We start from the raw sequence: 12,763 nt of genomic DNA, 5'->3' as shown, positions 1-12,763 counted from the left end.
TAGATTATTTAAGTCAAGTCATAAGAATATATTAGTCATAAGAATAGATTATTTAAGTCGTATATTCAAATCCTATGATTAATGTGAAAACTATCTTGGTAAGCGAAATTCTATCGATTCGAGCACTTGTACTAGCGGGTGATCAGTAAGAAACCTGTGGTTCAAAAATTTCTCATGAGGGTAACTAGAGCCGAACCCATCTAAATATTTTCCTTAAAAAAAAAAAAGGAACGCCTGTTGCCATCTCCTTCTGGTAGCCCACCAGTCCACCACCATTGATCAATCATTCATTCATTCGTTTCCGCCAGTGTATAAATTAACTGAAAAAAAAAGGACTTCATCCTCCTCCTCGCCCTCCTCCAACCCCACAAAACGTGGCGTAATTCACCAGAAGTAACGCTCCCTCTGACATATAATAAGATTGACTTGGCTGATTTCACCCTTCACTGGTGGTTACGCAATGCTCCAATAGAAGTACACTGGTATTACTACTTTCTGAAGAAGAAGAAAGACGACGATGCCAGTCTTCACGTCACTCGCCGACACACAAGAAAATCCAAATCAATGCAATAATCTAAACAAAAAAGAAGAGATGTATAACAACAGATGGGTACCCTTCCCAGCTGACCATAGCTGCCTGCCTTCATTCCTCTGTTTCCTCCTGATTCACTACTTAAAGCCGTCTACTTCTACTACTGAAATTTATACCCGCCATTAAAATTTCAATTTATTAGTATTAATTACTTACCATTTGAATATCCTCCAAGTAAAACTGCTAGCATTTTTTTTAAACCAAAAAAAAAAATTAAAGCAGAACGAAGCAGCTAAATTTGCAGAAAATGAGACGAAGCAGCTTAATTGTTTTTCTTTCCGCTGTCATGGCGTCATTCGCTGCCAATGTTACGTTCGATCACCGTGCTTTAGTGATCGATGGCAATTGGCAAACGGAAAGTTCTGATCTCCGGTGCCATCCATTATCCTCGTAGCACTCCACAAGTCCGTACAGCTCTCCTCCCCTGGAGTTCAGTTTCAGACATATTAGTACTAATTTTTACATGCATTTATACGCTTTTTGCAAACTATTCATGTTAAGTGTGTCGAAATTTATTGGAAACATGGAAACGCAGATGTGGCCGAACCTGATTCAGAAGTCCAAAGATGGAGCTTTGGATGCCATCGAAACTAACGTCTTTTGGAATTTGCACGAACCGATTCGAGGCCAGGTCTCATCTTTTCGGCTTTCTTTCCAATTATGCTTTGCTTCAGCAGAAATTTTGTGTTGGTCTGGAATAACTATTGGGCATGCCTAGTAAAGCAAAATACATAGGCAGAAAAATATTTTACATGTCTACGATTTTTGTGCATATTATATTTGTAGTTTTTTCTCTTTCTAATTATGCTTTGCTTGAGGAGAAATTTTATGTTGGTTCGGAGCAACTACACGGCATTCCTAGCAGAGCAAAATATAGAGGCAGACAAATATTTTACATTTCTTCGATTTTTGTGTACATTATGTTTGTCATTTTTTTTTCTCCAATTATGTAAGAAACATCATAAATTAAGTTTGACAATAAAAAATAATAAACATCATAAATTAAGTTTGACAATAAAAAATAATTACACCTTGGAATTTGGTAAGATATCTTAATCTCGACCGAATTTGCATATCATTCCGAGAAAGTGAAAATAAAGGAATCCTAACATATAAGAGAAAAAAAAAATTTCTTTCCCATGCAGTATGACTTCGAAGGAAGGAAAGATTTGGTGAGCTTTATTAAATTGGTGAAGCTAGCTGGTCTCTCCGTTGTGCTGAGAATTGGTCCTTATGTCTGTGCTGAGTGGAATTATGGGTAACTAAAGATTCTGTTTTCCTTTTCTTTGAATATTCACCTGGATTCAAGTGAAAAATGCTTTAAGTTTTTTTTTTTTGGATTAAAATTTTGGTCCCATTTTGGAAAAATGGAACAGAGGATTTCCACTTCGGTTGCATTTTATACCTGGGATCGAGTTCAGAGCCAATAATGAGCCATTTAAGGTGCATACTCTAGCTCATTCATTACATTAATTTACCTGCATCTTGTCTGCTTTGAATTTTGTTAATAAGCATAGTCTTTGTTTCAGGTGGAAATGCAGCGATTTACAACCAAGATTGTGGACTTGATGAAACAAGAATCTCTATTTGCTTCCCAAGGCGGTCCAATAATCTTCTCTCAGGTTGATTTTTCTTTTCAAGTTTTAAGCAATACAAACGTTTTTTTTTTTTTTTTTGTTCTCTTTTTACTTTCCTTACCATTCTCGCTAATAGGAATTGAGTGACTGAAAATAGTGCAATTTCACAGATTGAGAATGAATACGGAAATGGAGATATTGAACCAAGCTATGGGACCCGTGCCAAACCTTATATTGACTGGGCTGCAGGAATGGCAACATCTTTGAATACTGGGGTACCCTGGAGCATGTGCCAAGAGAATGATGCTCCTGATCCGATTGTGAGGACCATTCTTCCACTTACCTATGGTGGTTCAATTGAAAGGATAGAAATTTGAGAAATTTTAGGAGCCCGTGCCACCTATTGTGACTTGTATATGACCTTCATATAAATGCAGATTAACACATGCAATGGATTCTACTGCGACCAATTTACCCCAAATTCTGACAATAAACCAAAAATGTGGACTGAGAATTGGACTGGATGGTATGATTTCTCTGTTTCCTTTGACATGCATTTGTTGCTTGAATTGCATGCTGATCTCATCTCACTAACTATCATCTGATGTTTCGTCTTTGGGAAAATTTTTGTGGTTTGGTACATCAGGTTTCTTGTATTAGGAGGGGCTGTACCCACCAGACCTGTAGAGGATATTGCATTTTCTGTGGCACGATTTTTCCAGCGAGGTGGTACCTTCCAGAACTATTATATGGTATTTTACGATTAACGTAATTGTGACTAATTGTGATTTTGACAAGTAATCCATTTCATTCCCTTCCTTGATTTCAGCCTGATGTTTTTAGTTATAATTTCATTGACTATTTTCAGTATCATGGTGGAACTAACTTTGGCCGGACCAGTTGCGGACCATTTATTTCAACAAGCTATGATTATGATGCTCCACTAGATGAATACGGTATGCTTATTTCATTACTTTGAAATTTATTGTTCTGCTTGTTAGTATGATTATCTTGGTAAATATGTCTCAACGAGCCAATCCTGCATGTAAGCATGGACAATCAGTGATCTGGGAATCACTGCACAAGAAGCAGCCTACCGTGAATGGTGTATGCATGCCATTAAGAGTCTTGGACTTCTTTTAGCCAATATTATATGTTTTGAGGAAAAGAGAATGAGAGTTTAGCTTATTCAAATCCATATCCTAACTGATTATAGTAGTAGCCAGGAGAGAGTTGTACTCTTCTTTGGAGTTGTGCATCAATGCATGAAATGCTTACTATTTGTAGGTCTAATAAGACAGCCAAAATGGGGGCACTTAAAAGATTTACACAAGGCCATAAAGCTTTGTGAAGAGGCAATGGTAGCAACTGATCCAACTATTACTCCTCTTGGCCCAAATATGGAGGTGAATATTGAACAATTACAGTGGATAAAGTATATGGACCTGTAAAAACATTTCTGCTGAAGTGAAAAAGCTGCTTGTATCCATCTGAACAGAGCACTTTTTGTAGGAAATGTTCAAGATCTTTGAACAACAATCTTTTACTTCTACCTTTTCACTGATGAGGTCTTTTCGAAACTGTTTTCTTTCTTTAGGCCAGTGTTTACAGTACAGAATCAGGGCGATGTTCTGCTTTTCTTGCCAATTTGGGTAGCCAATCCGATGCCACTGTCAACTTCAGTGGAACTTCCTATAACTTGCCTGCATGGTCTGCGAGCATCTTCTGCTTTTCTTGCTAATTTGGGTAGCCAATCCGATGCCACTGTCAACTTCAGTGGAACTTCCTATAACTTGTCTGCCTGGTCTGCGAGCATCTTACCCGACTGCAAGAATGTGGTATTCAACACTGCAAAGGTTCGCCCACAAATTACACTACTACCTGTCTTGCACTTGTTTGGAAGGGTGCGGGAGCAACTAAATATGGGTTACACAGCCCCAGTGATTGTTTAACGTCATTTCATCACCTGTCATCATGACAGATTAATTCTCTGAGGACTCTTTCAAGATTTACTCGGTCTTCAGAAGATGTGGCTTCTGGTGCATCTTTCTCAGGTTGCAGCTGGGTTAATGAACCTGTAGGTATCTCAAGCCAGAATGCATTCATGAAGCTTGGCTTAGCAGAGCAAATAGGCACTACTGGTGATAAAAGTGACTATCTCTGGTATTCTGCAAGGTAACTAACTTAGTAGATCTGTAATGTTGCGGAAGCCCTACCAAAGTTAAGGTATAACGAGTAAATTATTGTACCTAAAATTGCAAAATGGTAATTCCCAGGAAATATTTGGTGAGGCACACTGGCCTGCTTAAGTACCAATTTCCTAGACAGAATCACCTATATATGCACTTAATTGCACAATAACTCACTACAAATATACCTACAAATATAGCTACTAAATAGACAATAAAATAGAACACCAGAATTTAACGAGGTTCGGCTAATTTGCCTACGTCCTCGGACACTACCGACAATTTAATATTTCACTAGAAGAAATATTACAAAGAGAGAGAAGAAAGCAAGTTATTGGCTCTTGCTTGGTGTACTTGAATTGGTTTGTTTGAGAGCTATTTATAGTTCTCAAACAACCTCTCAAATGTTAAACTTAACCGATGTGGGATTTAGAAACTTAGGCCAAAGAATTCAAAGTCCTCAATTTTGGCTTGAAAAAGTCATCAATTGAGGCTTGGCTTTGAATTCAACAAATCTCCACCTTGGCATAATTTCTAATCCCACCAAAAATACAAATTTTTTTTCCCTCAAATTCGGTGGTGTCTTCAAATGCGTTGTCAAGCGCCAATCTTCAAGTCGTGCACAACATTTATCAAATTCAAACAATGTTGGAATTTGATAGTTGTCACAACCTTCGTAAGCATATCAGCAGGATTCTCCTTGGTCTGAATCTTTTGAAGTAGTATCGTACTATCTTCCAAAATCTTCCTCACAAAATGATACCGTACGTCGATATGCTTCGTCCTTGCATGATAAACTTGGTTCTTTGCTAAATGAATAGCACTCTGACTATCACAATGAACTTTGATAGACTTCTGTCCAATTTCCAATTCATCAAGCAATCCATGAAGCCAAATTGCTTCCTTAACAGCTTCCGTAACTGCCATATACTCCGCCTCTGTAGTAGACAAAGCAACTGTTGACTGTAAGGTAGACCTCCAACTGACTGGTGCCTTAGCAAGTGTAAAAACATACCCAGTCGTTGATCGACGTGTATCTTGATCTCCTGCGTAGTCGGAATCACAATATCCAACTACGCCTTGACCAATCTTCTCATCCCGCTCAAATACTAATCCAACATCTACGGTGTTCAAAATATACCGTAAAATCCATTTCACAGCTTGCCAATGCTCCTTGCCAGGATCATGCATGTACCTGCTCACAACTCCAACTGCTTGTGAAATGTCGGGCCTTGTACACACCATAGCATACATCAAGCTACCCACCGCATTTGCATACGGTACCTTTGCCATATATTCTCGTTCTGCATCATTCTTTGGAGATAACGATGCACTAAACTTGAAATGAGGAGCAAGTGGAGTACTAACAGGTTTAGTCTTTTCATTCATACCAAACCTCTTTAATACTTTACTAAGATACTCTTTCTGTGTCAAATAAAGCCTCCCCAATCTTCTATCTCTACTTATCTCCATGCCGAGAATTTTCTTGGCTTCGCCGAGATCCTTCATTTCAAACTCCCGACTCAAATGAGATTTCAATTTTTCAATCTCACCTTGATCCTTGGAAGCTATCAACATATCATCAACATAAAGAAGAAGATATATGTAGGATCCATCTCGTAGCTTGCGCAAATATACACAATCATCATATTTGCTTCTTGTGTACCTTTGCCCCATCATAAACTTGTCAAATCGCTTATACCACTGTCTTGGAGACTGCTTCAATCCATACAACGATTTGTCAAGCTTGCATACCATCTTTTCTTTACCAGCAACTTTGAATCCTTCTGGCTGAGTCATGTAGATTTCCTCTTCCAAGTCACCATGTAAAAACGCAGTTTTTACATCTAATTGGACAAGTTCCAGATCCAATTGTGCTACCAAAGCCAATAAAATTCTGATGGAGGAATGTTTCACGACTGGAGAAAACACTTCGTTGTAATCAATTCCCTCCTTCTGAGCGTAGCCTTTAGCCACCAATCTTGCTTTGTAGCGAACACCAGACTTGTCAGGAAATCCTTCCTTCTTTGCATATACCCACTTGCATCCGATTGCCTTCTTTCCCTTTGGAAGACTGGTTAGCCTCCATGTTTGATTCTTATGAAGGGAATGTACTTCTTCATCCATTGCAATCCTCCACTTTTCTTTATCCGAACTTTGAGCTGCTTCATTGAAAGTGGCAGGAATATCAACATTTATGGTTGGGGATGCATAGGCCACTATATCAGCAAAACGAGCAGGTTTTCTGATTGTCCTCTTTGGCCTACTGGTTGCAATTGATTCATGTTGCTGTGAAAGTTCTTCAACTGGAACATTTTCTTCAGTTGATTCTTCTTCTACCATAGGAGTCCTTTCATCTACTCCGATATCCACTGCTGGTCTGATAATGCTTCTTTCAAACTCCATCTGCTTAGGAGTGCTCTCCACCTGTTGGGGAGTACTATCATTCTGCTGTACATCTACCTTTGTTAACATGGTAGATTCATCAAAGGTGACATCCCTGCTGAAAACTATCTTTTTCGTTTCGGGACACCAAAGGCGATAACCTTTAATGCCTGTTGTGATCCCCATAAAGAGCGCCTTCTTCGCCCTTGGATCCAACTTTGATTCTTTAACATGATAATATGCAGTAGAACCAAACACATGTAAGGAATCATAATCTGTAGCAGGTTTTCCCGACCATTTCTCTAATGGCGTTTTGCCGCCAATAGCAGTTGATGGTAAGCGATTAACGAGGTGATTTGCATATGCTAAAGCCTCAGCCCAAAATTGTCTGCCCAACTCAGCATTGGACAACATACACCGAACTTTCTCCACCAATGTCCGGTTCATACGCTCTGCCACCCCGTTTTGCTGTGGTGTATCTCTGACTGTGAAGTGCCGAACAATGCCTTCATTTTCACAGACCTCCATGAACGGATCACTAGTGTATTCACCTCCGTTGTCTGTTCGAAGGCGTTTGATCTTTCTTTCTGTTTGAGTTTCCACCATCTTTTTCCACTTGATGAAAATTCCCAATACTTCACTTTTCGCCTTCATAGTATACACCCATACTCTTCGAGAGAAGTCATCGACAAAGGTAACAAAATAATTCTTGCCTCCCAAAGAAGTTGTTTTGGAAGGTCCCCACACATCAGAGTGCACATAATCCAAAATACCCTTGGTATCGTGAATTGCAGTGCCAAATTTTACCCTTGTCTGCTTTCCTTTGACACAATGCTCGCAAAAATCTAACTTGCAAACACTGGCTCCTTTTAATAGTCCTTGATTCATCAGAAGATTCAAAGATTTTTCTCCGGCATGCCCTAAGCGCATATGCCATAATCTGGTTACTTTCAATTCTCGATCATCACTGGAAGCCACGGCCGCTACTCCAACAACTGCATTACCTTGATAGTAATACAAGTTATTATTTTTCCGGATTCCTTTCACCAGCACCAATGCACCTGAAATGATTTTCATCACTCCATTATATGCCGACACCTTGTAGCCCATTGATTCTAGTACTCCCACAGAAATGAGGTTCTTTTTCAATTCTGGCACATATCGGACATCAGTTAGAATCTTAATTGATCCATCCTGATTCCTCAGCCGAATTGAACCAACCCCATTTGTTGCTAATGTGGTCTCATCTGCCGTGTAGACGACTCCACCTTCTTTTTCCTTGAAATCAAAGAACCATTCTCTATTGGACGTCATATGATGGCTACAACCTGAGTCCAATAGCCATGTACTAGAATGACCAGTAGGCATGACAGCTAATGAAAAATCTGAGTTTTGATCAATGCACTCAGATACATTTGAATCCGCAACAGCTTTTTCTTTGTCAGGTCTACCCTTCAGTTTTGGACAGTCCTTCTTCCAGTGCCCTTTCTCTCTGCAAAAGGCACACTCATCTTTACTTAGTCTGGCTCTTGACTTGGATCTTCTTCTCGTCCCCTTTCTCTGGTTTTGTGAGCGTCCTCTAGTTACCAGAGCTTCTGCTGCTCCATCTCTGCTATTTTGCTTGTCTTTTCTTCTGAGCTCATAGCTGTACAGGGCAGAGCTAACTTCACTGAGGGACACCTCAGCTTTCCCATGGAGTAGAGTTGTTTCAAGATGCTCAAACTCCTCAGGAAGAGATCCCAACAACATGAGAGCCAAATCTTCGTCTTCAAATGTCACATCTAAATTCATCAGATCAGTGATTAACTGATTGAAATTAGTGATGTGATCACTTAGAGTTGTGCCAGGAACATAAGTGAAGCGAAATAAACGCTTCTTCATGTTGAGCCTGTTCTGACAATTTTTCTTCAAGAACTTCTCCTCCAATCCAGTCCATAATTTATTTGCAGAGGTTTCTTTTGAGAACACATATTTTTGTTCCCTTGAAAGACACGATCGAATTGTACCACACGCTAAACGATTTAGCGTCCTCCATTCCTTCTCTTCAATCTCTTCTGGTTTCTCTTTTTCGATGGCAATGTCTAGACCTTGATTAAAGAGCGCGTCTAGAATCTCACTTTGCCACATGCCGAAATGACCGGTACCATCAAATGTCTCCACATTTAATTTTGTATTCGTCATAACATTTCTCGCCATAATAGATAATGACGAGCTTGTTGATGCTTGCATTGTAGATGAAGATCTACTTTCGGCCATCTCTACAAATTATATTTAGTAGCTCCTAAATGTAGAGTAACAATAGCCCAAGAAATCTTTTCTGATGTGGAAGATCAGACCATGCTGCAACCACAGAGCATACTAAGAAACCTCGAGCTCTGATACCAATTGTTGCGGAAGCCCTACCAAAGTTAAGGTATAACGAGTAAATTATTGTACCTAAAATTGCAAAATGGTAATTCCCAGGAAATATTTGGTGAGGCACACTGGCCTGCTTAAGTACCAATTTCCTAGATAGAATCACCTATATATGCACTTAATTGCACAATAACTCACTACAAATATACCTACAAATATAGCTACTAAAAAGACAATAAAATAGAACACCAGAATTTAACGAGGTTCGGCTAATTTGCCTACGTCCTCGGACACTACCGACAATTTAATATTTCACTAGAAGAAATATTACAAAGAGAGAGAAGAAAGCAAGTTATTGGCTCTTGCTTGGTGTACTTGAATTGGTTTGTTTGAGAGCTATTTATAGTTCTCAAACAACCTCTCAAATGTTAAACTTAACCGATGTGGGATTTAGAAACTTAGGCCAAAGAATTCAAAGTCCTCAATTTTGGCTTGAAAAAGTCATCAATTGAGGCTTGGCTTTGAATTCAACAGAAAAACAAAAAAAAAAAAAATCTTCTTGATTAAGGCAACACAAACCTAAGCTGGAAGGTTTTGTAATTAGTAATTCTAAACTTGCCTTTCTTGATTGGTGAAGTAGTGAAAATTTTCAACCACGGATGAACCTGTTGAGACCCTTGTTTGATAAAAGACGCGGAAGTAAAAGTAGGCTAGTCGATCACAACAAATCAAACACACATCCTCGATTGGGGCGCTATATCATTACTTTATCTCTGTCGTAAACAACAAACTTGTCATCTTAGTTATGATAATATTCATTGAAAATGAGCCATTCATGCATTTACTTTTATATGTTGTCCTACTACTAATTACAGGAAAATATTTTGCTAACATTAGTTAATATCGACAAGCCTTAATTCTATTGTTATCATACTGCAATGCACTCAGACTATCAACCGGTTTGTTCCAATGGAAAATTATTTGGAAAAAATTTTTAGAATAAGATTATAGTATTTTTTACAATGTGATATATGTTAGATGGAAATATAATTGAAAATATAAAAATATTATTAAAAGATATATTTATGATGCAATAGAAAAGCATATTTTAAAACAATTAGTATCCAAACAAACACGTTATGCCTCGAGAATAATAAAAGCCCTGGTATTGATAGGAATGAAAGTTAAATTGCCCAATTATGCGTAGGAGGCATAGCTTAGAGTCCTGATAAAGGTCAACATACCAAGATTAAGAAAAGTAATTAGAAAAACTAGCATACATTAGAACCTTAATATCAGTAGTTTGGAAGATTCAGCATATGCATGGATTGGCCGTCCATTCTCTTGGTGACTAGCTACTAGTAAGTGGTAGCTAAGAATCTAAATTAGGCTTTTCTTGGTTTGAACTTGTAATTAAAAAGGAATGAATTGCAAGCAAATTAAACAAGCTGTATTTATTCTCCCCTAATCACTTGTCCCATGTGCAAATGCCTGCTTTCCAGTTGCTTGATAAGCAAAGTGTACCAAATTTGCGGGTACGATCCTCCACGTTTCTGCTTAGTTCAGACTGATTTTTATCTTGCCAATATTTTTTGGGCAAATTTTGTATACAGTTATAGTATATACATAAGTAGAGTTGGATGCATGCCACAAACGCAAAACATAATATTCAATTTTAAATCGTAATTAATTGTGATACACCCAACCTCACTTGTGCATGCACTTTCATTGTATATAAACTTTATCCATATTTTTATACTTCGGATCGGTCAATCAGGGACTACCTGGAGCATGCATGCAAAAACTATTTGGGAAGGTTTCTAACTTGGTTGCTAAATGTGACATACAACTGAGAATATATACAAAGACAAATAGCAAAGTTCTAGCCTAATATACTGGAATACAATACTAATTCTATCCTTAATTATCATACAATGTTAAATCACTAATCATATAGGAATACAAAACTAATTCTATCCTAATTGTATAGAAATATAGCAGGAATTAGATAGCAAAAATATAGAAGAAAAAAATAGGAGTGATAAGAGAGAAAAAAAGAGTGATATATGCTAACAACACCCCTCAAGCTAGAGTGTGGAGGAATGAAACACTAAGCTTGCATAATGATGAATGAAAAAGATCATGACCAAGCGCTTTGTTAGGTAGGCCAGCAAGCCAATCGTCTGAACAGATGAAATGCATACAAACCTCATTGGATAGAATCTACTCGCAAACAAAGTGACAATCCACCTCAATATATTTGTTATGCTCGTCAAAAATAGGATTGGCAGTAATGTAAAGTACAACTTGATAGAGATGCATCTCTTATGCATCGTACAGGAAGCAGCTCAAAGTTGGTTGATTCTTGGTACACCAAGACACAGTCACATCCCCAAGGAAAATATAATAACAGTGATGAAACGTCATGTTGTAGGACAAGCACCCCAATCAACATCACAATTGCAAATTGTTCTGTGAAGAAAAAAATAGCCCTTGGACTGACGATGATGAGACAAGGAATTGGTCATAGATGCACTCTGAACAAGCACCCCAATTGATGCTGTTGAGACATAGAAACCAAACCAGATTTTGTCCCACTAGTATCTACCAAATTATCCAAAGCATATTTTTGTTAACTCAAAAAAAAAAATCCCTCAAAACTCCTAGCAAATTCAAGGCCAAGAAAAAATTTGAGAGGGCCAAGATTTTTCAGATGGAACTATCCACGTAAGAATTGTTCAAATTTTTGGCATCGAAAGGAATCATATCCTGCAATTACCATATCATGAACATAGACCAAAACTGAACGAAAACTAAAATTAGTTTTCAAGATAAATAAAGTAGTATCAATTTGGAACTGGATATATTGTTTGAGAGCACGAGTTAATTTAGAAAACTATTCCCTAGATGCCTGGTTAAAACCATAAAAACATAAAGAGACTTACGAAGCCAACAAACCCTCTTGTTACTAGATGGTAGGGGTGTTGATATTTTGAAAAAAAATAAAAATTTGGCAGATCCAATTTAGATTGGATTTTGGATTTCGAATTTCAATAAAATGGAATTTGGAAAAATCGAAATATAATGTTCGGTAAAATAGTTTGGGAATGGATATTTAAAATATATTACCAAATTACCGATTATTGGTCGAATTATCACAATTTTCATAATATAATGTGTTACTCTTATATATATAGAGTAAATCTTAATCCTATTACTAATACTAATTAGTAATTGCTAATTAGCTAAGTTAACTATAATTATACTTGGAAGTCAAACTTTGATGGAATTTGACATGTTGAAGTTTAGCTTGACTATTAAATTTGAAGCTCTTATTTATTTCAATGCTATTTAAGAATTGAGATTATGAGTTTGGACTTAGGATTATGAATCCTTTTTTTTTTTTTTTTGCATGTCATGTTTGTTTGAGCTAAGTTGATTGAATTTTGTTGGAAAAACATATAGGATATTATTTTGTTACAACAATTCTTTAGAGAAAATTAAAATACATTTAACTCACAATTGACATTTTGGATTTTGAATATTACCAAATTGCTTGTTGTCTGGTCCAATTTACTAAACAAAAGTTTGGATGGTAATTGGATATTGGTCTTAAAAAACCAATTCTTCAAATTTCAAAGTTTCCAAGAACAAGAATTTTTCAA

At 37.4% G+C, this 12,763-nt stretch overlaps 1 pseudogene; it reads left to right on the top strand.

Annotated features, from left to right (window-relative positions):
* Positions 1-839: 839 nt before the first annotated feature.
* On the top strand, positions 840-4,348 carry LOC113710547 (beta-galactosidase 8-like; annotated as a pseudogene).
* The last annotated feature ends 8,415 nt before the right edge of the window (positions 4,349-12,763 follow it).

Source organism: Coffea arabica, chromosome 9e (assembly GCF_036785885.1).
Source record: "Coffea arabica cultivar ET-39 chromosome 9e, Coffea Arabica ET-39 HiFi, whole genome shotgun sequence".
Lineage (NCBI taxonomy): Eukaryota > Viridiplantae > Streptophyta > Magnoliopsida > Gentianales > Rubiaceae > Coffea > Coffea arabica.
The sequence above is the reverse complement of the archived record's forward strand: the minus strand, read 5'-3'. Positions and strand labels throughout refer to the sequence as shown.